The sequence below is a fragment of the Cyanistes caeruleus genome, chromosome 8 (assembly GCF_971803275.1).
Source record: "Cyanistes caeruleus chromosome 8, bCyaCae1.hap1.1, whole genome shotgun sequence".
Lineage (NCBI taxonomy): Eukaryota > Metazoa > Chordata > Aves > Passeriformes > Paridae > Cyanistes > Cyanistes caeruleus.
In genome coordinates this window covers 77973-85864 of record NC_141708.1, presented here as the reverse complement: position 1 = coordinate 85864, position 7892 = coordinate 77973, and the positions used below count along the sequence as shown (strand labels likewise).

Below are 7892 nucleotides of genomic sequence, written 5' to 3'. Positions count from 1 at the left end.
GGGATCACTAGGACTGGAGCTGAAATCACTGTGGGGCTGGGATAGAAACTGATAGTGGGATTGACACGACTGGGTGAGATAACTATGGTAGTATTCATGCTGAAATCACTGTAGGTCAGTGATACTGATGTTGGAGCAGGGTCAAAGGGCTGAGGTCAAGGGCAAAAGCTCAGGGGTCAATGGTTAAAGTGAAAAGTCAGGGATTCAAACTTCAAGGGTCATGTGTGAATGGTCAGGGTTCAAAGATCAAGAGTAAAGGGTCCAAGGTCCAATGTTACAGGTTAATTTTCCAAGGTTATGTGGTTCAAGGTCAATTATCAGGGAATCAAACTTCAGAGAGCTAAAGTCAAGAGTCGAAGGTCAATGGGAGGTTGCCAGGGAGTTTCAGGGAAGAGGAGTATTTATAAACTTTATCCATATTTCCCTGTACTTCTGGGTGTTTGGATTTCCTTTGTGCTCGTCAGGGTAAGCCATAAACAAGCCCCTGAACTCTGCATTGATGTGTCAAGCACTTCCACAGAAAGGCAAGTCAGCAGTGATTCTAGAGGAAAAATTAGAGCTGATGGCTTATGATCCATGGGGAATTACATTGGGAATTATGAAACTCAAACACATGGAATTGTGGAGGTGGAATTCCATTTTCAGCCTTGGGCACCGCGAGGAGGAGAGGTGTCCTCATCCATAGCAAGGAAAGCCTGGTGCCCCAGTGTGCCAGGTGCTGACAATGAGCTGTCCAGGGAATGAGCAACAAGTTCCTTCTGCCCCTCCCCTCACCCGTAGGATGGCAACAGCACAAACTGAATTGTGAGGTTGATGAGTGCTCAGAGCAGCCCCAGGTGTGAGCAGTGAGGTTGATGAGCTCTCAGAGCAGCCCCAGGTGTGAGCAGTGAGGTTGATGAGCTCTCAGAGCAGCCCCAGGTGTGAGCAGTTATGGTAAAGAATGGGTGGGTCCTGCCCGGGGCTATTTTAGGGGGAGGGTTTCTCTCACTTTGCTTGAGCATGGAGCAGTTGGAGCAGAGGGATTTATGGTGAGCTCCCGGGGGGTATTTCATGGAACGATACCGGGAGCATCTCATAGGATCTGGGAGAACAGCTGGATACACCTGGACATGGAGCATTGTTTAAAGCAGCATCTGAGCCAAGTAAGCCTGTGCGGGTTCGCAGGGATTTGCAAAAGGGATTTTCCCTTTTGATTTCATTTTGCTGTTTGCTCCCCAGTTCCCCCCGGAAGAAATGGGTATTATGAGGACAAAAGGGGGGCATAAATTGAGGGAAGAAACTCCTGTTATTATCTATTTTTAAACTGGGGGGAGTCCACCTATGATTTTAAGGGTACTGATTGGAGGAAAATCTGCCTTTTCCAGGGTGTTAGGGGTATCAGTGAACAGTGAATCCCTATGTTCCATTTTAAATGGAAGGGGGGAAATATTGTTGCTATTTTATGGGTTTGACTTGAGGGGAACCCCCCACTTTCCATCATCCTGAGGTTTAAATTGAGAAGGAAGCCTTATAGTCACTACTTTTTAAGGGTCTGATTGAGTGTTCCCCTTTTCCTATCATTTGAGAGATTTCAACCAAGGGAAAAACAACTTTTTACTTTTAGGGGATTAAATTGAAGGGGGGGAGCACTCTTTTACTTGCCATCGTATTGGTTTAAGAAGGCACGAACACCCCCCCCCCGTTGCCTCAGTTTCCGGGGTTCAATTGACAGAAACACCGGCTTTTCCAGCATTAGGCGGGGTCACATGGAGCTGTGCCGCTGCTTTTGAGAGCGATTCTGACCCCTAACAGCCCTGCACGGCAGCGCTTCTGGCATTCCCTGGGGAATTTGGCGGCTTGGCAGCCCCCGAGGAGTGACAGAGCCGTGCTGAGGCCGGGCGGGCAGGCGGGAGCCGCGGCGCAGAGCTGTGTCTGTCCCGGCCGCTCTGTCCGCTCCGGGCGCGGGGCTCGGGCACCGCCGGGGCCCCTTCGGGCCGGTCCCGGTGCCGCTGGGCGGGCCGGGCTCTCCCGGGGCCGGAGCTGCCCCCGCCCGCCGGAGGAGCCGCTTTCCGGCCGGGAGCGCGGGGCCGCCCCCGGGTGCCGAGTGCCGCCGCTGCCGGGGCTCGCGTGGCTCCCCCGGTCCCCCCGCACCTGGAGCGGCGCCAGCCCGGGAGCGAGTCCCGGCGGGGGCGCTGGGGGACACTTGTGGCTTGTCAGCTTCAGAGTGCGCTGGCAAAAGCCGCTGGGAGGAGGGGAGGGGGAAAAGCCCGACCTGCCGGGCTTTTTGTCTCGGGGCTTTGTCGATATTGCTCTTTAGCCGAGCTGTGCCTTTAAATAACGATGTGGTGCCTTCTAGAAACTGTGTCCAGTACCTTTTGTACCCTCACAGGAGGGCTTCGAGCTCAGGTTTTTCCATTGCCGAGTTAACTGCAGGTCCGAGCTGACAGCGTCCCGTGCATCTGGGGTGTGTGAATCTGTTTGTGATGTTCATTTCCCCTGGATGCAGAGCTGGGCTTTTCGGGCAGACTGTATTTCTCAAGCCTCGGTGTTTATTTAAGCCTTGCACACGATTTTTTGGAGACGCGGGCCGAGTGAGAACTTTGTCTTGGTGCTGTACTGGGGAATGGAAAGCAGGGGGTCCCCGCAATATCCCCGTGGAAGCTGGAATGTCCGAGGGAATGGATGTGACAATTCTCGGGGCTGAACCTGGCTCCCAGCGCTCTGCAGTGTAGGATGCGAGAGAGCAGGGCCGGGGGACAGCAGGGTAGGAACAGCGAGGGGCTTCGTGCTCTGGGTTTGGTGTTGATGTTTCTAGAGCCAGAGCAGGTTGATTTGGTTCAGGTGCACTGGAACAGGATCCAAACCTTGGAAAGGTCTGAGACCAATTGGGAGGAAATGTTTTAAAATGAATGTGTTTCTTGATAGAAATCAGGTTTCGGTTAGTTTTTTAATAGATTTTAAAGGAATTTTTTTTGAGGAAAAGTGAAAAAAAATGTTTATTTTAATAAGTAGGGCGTGGGAAGAAGAATGAATAACGTTAGATAGTTTATTTGTTGTGGAGTAAAGATCAGGAGATTTAGAAGGTTTTGTGGTTTTTTTCACGTGTGTTTGGGATGTGGCGTGGGTCTTTTTGAGCCGTGGGGTGTTTTGGTGGTAGCTTGGGTTTTGGGATTGGAGTAAAGTTGAACAGTTTTAGAAGAAGTTACTATGGTTTTGGCAATTATTTTGTATTCACTAATCAATGATGTCAGGAAAATTAATCCACAAACACCAGAGGTTTATGTCCAAAAAGGAGACAGAGGAGTCCTTTTACTTTATTCGAATAAAGGGAGAGGCCATGGGGCATTCCCCTGGGGTTTCTCAAATTTTTGGAGGGTGCAGCCTCCTTTTTATCCTAATTCCCGGGCGCTTGTCCCTTTTCTCTTTCCCCATGGGCTGTGGTACTTGAGAGGTACAGGCTTCCCGGAACGCCTGATACCTGGGATACCTTTTCCCCCCCCACGCATAATCCCTTCTTAATTCTTAACTTTTGTGGAATTCATGATACTCTTTCAGTGCCTCTTTGATCTTTTAGTGGAATCCATCCCATTGTTTCTGTTGTCTCTCACTGATAGCTGCATCTTATCAGCAGACCCACAGCTTGTTTATAAAGACAAACCCGTCATTCCTCTCTATGAGAAGTTATTTTTAAAAAAGTAAAAAATGGATTTTTTGTTGTCTCTGTTAAACAATAGAGTTGAGAGAGAATTTGGGGTAGAGTGTATTAGTATTGTATACAGATTGTACGTTAAAAGGTTTTTTTTTGTTAGTTTTGAAGTTGCAGAATTTATGTTTAATCATAAAGCAGATGGTGGGGATATAATATAATGTAATTTTAGGACATCTTATTTTTTACTGTATATCTTTGGCTTAATGGTCAAATTATTTTTTACTTTTAGATATACTTTTATAGAGATACAGGTAAATATAAATAGTGGTAGTAATATTTAGTAAGCAGAGTTATTTATGTGGTTTTTATTCAATATTAGTTTTTGTGGTGGCACATAGTGTGTTGTTTCATTTTTTTGTGTTCACTACGTGAAATTTGGTTTTTGAATAAAGATGATTTTATGAATGGGTTGGTTTGTATTTTAGGTAGAATCAATTAAAATAGATTTTGATATGCATTATTTGGTTTTGTTTATTGTATGTAGGGGATCAGATGGGGTAGGGTTTGTTTGGTTAGCTGAGTTTTGGGTGTTAATTAGGTGGCTTTTGTTAGATGCAGTTTTTAATTTCTGTAAGTTTTTTGAGTGGTCCTAAGGTGATTTTTAGTAATTGATTGTATAATTTTATTTTGTTTGTAGTTGGCGTATAATAATGTATATGTTCTATTTATTTAATGTTGTGTTTTTTAGTTTAGGTGTTGATGATAAGTTTGGATTTCTTTCTGTTGTGGTGTTTCTTATTAGCTTCATTTCTGGGGACACAGGCATTTATATGGTGGCTTTTTATAGGTATATTTTTGGGGGTGGTGTTTTTTAACTTTTTGTAGTTTTGGTTGGTTTTTTGTTTTTAATTAGTTATTAAATTTTTTTATAGAGTCGGTAATTATTTAAGTATTACTATAAATGTAGAGCTTTGGGGTTTTTTTACTAATGTTTAGGGTTAGTTGAATGGCTTTGAGTTCAGTGACTTGGTTTGATTTTTTTTTTTAATAGTTGGTGTGATGTGTGGAGTTCAATAGCGTTGCTTTTTATTTATGTTTAACTTTGCTGATGTAATAAGAACTGTTAGTGAAAGAGCATAGCATCTGTTTTTGCTGGTGGTTGTACGGTGTGGGTTTTGTTTGTGTTACCTGTTTTGGGGTTTTTTTTGTTAGTGAGATGAAACTTTATTTTGGGGTTAATTTGTGATTATTTTAAAGATTTTAGTGCAATTTAGGTTTTTGATTGGGGGTGCTCTGATGAGAGTACTTTATTTGTTTTATGTGGTATTGGGTTGGTGTGGATAGAGGGAATACTTGTTTTTAAAATTTATCTTAGTATTGTTAATTGAAGTGTTAGGATGCATTGTGTTTCAGTGTTGAATCTTTTTGAGGTGGTTTGGATTTTTTCTAGGTTAAGATTTTTTTCCCTTGGCTGGTGGAGGTATTGTGACTTTATTGATCATATGGGTGAGAATTTGATGCTGTTTGTTTTTTGGTTATTTTTTTTTTAGGAATTAGATTTTTGCAGTAGACCTGGAAGAATTCACTTTATTTCAAAACATACTAGTTTAATCACATAAATGTTCCCATATTAACTCGTTAGTCTTTTAGATTCTTTTTCTCATTTAGGTTTTCCAGAATTTACTGTTAATTTAGCAATCAAGCAGGGATGGCACTTCGTTTTTGAAAAGATGGCTATGGAAAAACCTGTGTCTAACAACACGTACCTGACAGAGGGCAACGATTTTGCTGTTATTACAGGGCCAAATACAAGTGGCAAATCAAATTTGGCATGGAACTGCTGGAGGAGAGGAGTTTCTGGTGGGCTCCCAGTGGCATCTGATGGAGTGACGGTGAGAGCATCTCATAGGGTCTGGGGGCGCACGTGGATGCACCTGGACGTGGAGCACTGCATAAAGGAGGTGGTGAGGGACAAAGCTTTTTGCCAGGAAGCAGCACCTGAACAGCTGAGCCAGTGTGGATTTGCAGGGGTGATCTTCCTCCTTTTCCCTTTTGATTTCATCTTGGCAGTCCTTCCCCAGTGCCCTCAATCTGTCACAAGAATTCCAAAAATAAAAAGGCTGAGTGAACAGTGAAAAGAAGGGGTATAGGTAAGGTGGAGTTCAGGTGTACCCCACCCCAAACCCTAAACAGCAGCCCTCACAGCGCTCCCGTTTCCTTGAGACAGCTGCAGGCAGGAACCCGAAAGCAGCAGAGTGCCAGAACCCCCGAGAGGTGCAGGCAGTTCCCTGGTGCTAGGGCCAGCCAGGAAGCGATAGTGGGGGGACGATCCGCAGGGTTGGGGAAACAGGGGGTTTCCCGCCCCGCCCCACCCTGGGCTCTCTGTCCCTCCGCAGCCGGGGATTGCTCCCACCCCTCCTCGAGGCGGCGGTTGGTAAGGCTTCGTGCCTGGCCTCCGCAAAGAGTTCGGCTCTGTCAGCCTCTGCCCTGTCTCAGGGCCAAACTTAGGTAGGGTAGGGAGCAACTGTGGATTGCCTGGTCCGGGCTAAGGGACATCTCTTGGGGCCTATGGATAAGGAGCATCCCCGGTCGCAAGCGTAGGGTTGTAAGTTTGTAGGGTTCAGCGGAGCAGCTTGGCAGTGACACAGAGAGGCTGAGGGAGGGCTTCAGAGGTCAAGGGCTCGAGGGCTGGAGACAAACAGTGAAAATAAAAGGGGTATAGGTTGGGATATAAGGTAGAGTACAGGACTATTCAAACCCTAAACAGTAGCCCTCACAGCGCTCCCGTTTCCTTGAGACAGCTGCAGGCAGGAACCCGAAAGCAGCAGAGTGCCAGAACCCCCGAGAGGTGCAGGCAGTTCCCTGGTGCTAGGGCCAGCCAGGAAGCGATAGTGGGGGGACGATCCGCAGGGTTGGGGAAACAGGGGGTTTCCCGCCCCGCCCCACCCTGGGCTCTCTGTCCCTCCGCAGCCGGGGATTGCTCCCACCCCTCCTCGAGGCGGCGGTTGGTAAGGCTTCGTGCCTGGCCTCCGCAAAGAGTTCGGCTCTGTCAGCCTCTGCCCTGTCTCAGGGCCAAACTTAGGTAGGGTAGGGAGCAACTGTGGATTGCCTAGTCCGGGCTAAGGGACATCTCTTGGGGCCTATGGATAAGGAGCATCCCCGGTCGCAAGCGTAGGGTTGTAAGTTTGTAGGGTTCAGCGGAGCAGCTTGGCAGTGACACAGAGAGGCTGAGGGAGGGCTTCAGAGGTCAAGGGCTCGAGGGCTGGAGACAAACAGTGAAAATAAAAGGGGTATAGGTTGGGATATAAGGTAGAGTACAGGACTATTCAAACCCTAAACAGTAGCCCTCACAGCGCTCCCGTTTCCTTGAGACAGCTGCAGGCAGGAACCCGAAAGCAGCAGAGTGCCAGAACCCCCGAGAGGTGCAGGCAGTTCCCTGGTGCTAGGGCCAGCCAGGAAGCGATAGTGGGGGGACGATCCGCAGGGTTGGGGAAACAGGGGGTTTCCCGCCCCGCCCCACCCTGGGCTCTCTGTCCCTCCGCAGCCGGGGATTGCTCCCACCCCTCCTCGAGGCGGCGGTTGGTAAGGCTTCGTGCCTGGCCTCCGCAAAGAGTTCGGCTCTGTCAGCCTCTGCCCTGTCTCAGGGCCAAACTTAGGTAGGGTAGGGAGCAACTGTGGATTGCCTAGTCCGGGCTAAGGGACATCTCTTGGGGCCTATGGATAAGGAGCATCCCCGGTCGCAAGCGTAGGGTTGTAAGTTTGTAGGGTTCAGCGGAGCAGCTTGGCAGTGACACAGAGAGGCTGAGGGAGGGCTTCAGAGGTCAAGGGCTCGAGGGCTGGAGACAAACAGTGAAAATAAAAGGGGTATAGGTTGGGATATAAGGTAGAGTACAGGACTATTCAAACCCTAAACAGTAGCCCTCACAGCGCTCCCGTTTCCTTGAGACAGCTGCAGGCAGGAACCCGAAAGCAGCAGAGTGCCAGAACCCCCGAGAGGTGCAGGCAGTTCCCTGGTGCTAGGGCCAGCCAGGAAGCGATAGTGGGGGGACGATCCGCAGGGTTGGGGAAACAGGGGGTTTCCCGCCCCGCCCCACCCTGGGCTCTCTGTCCCTCCGCAGCCGGGGATTGCTCCCACCCCTCCTCGAGGCGGCGGTTGGTAAGGCTTCGTGCCTGGCCTCCGCAAAGAGTTCGGCTCTGTCAGCCTCTGCCCTGTCTCAGGGCCAAACTTAGGTAGGGTAGGGAGCAACTGTGGATTGCCTGGTCC

At 48.6% G+C, this 7892-nt stretch overlaps 1 long non-coding RNA gene across 1 annotated transcript; it reads left to right on the top strand.

Annotated features, from left to right (window-relative positions):
* Positions 1-991: 991 nt before the first annotated feature.
* On the top strand, positions 992-6341 carry LOC147651794 (uncharacterized). The gene is made up of 2 exons (XR_015289771.1): positions 992-1142; positions 5429-6341. It is a non-coding gene; the product is annotated as an uncharacterized LOC147651794 (long non-coding RNA).
* The last annotated feature ends 1551 nt before the right edge of the window (positions 6342-7892 follow it).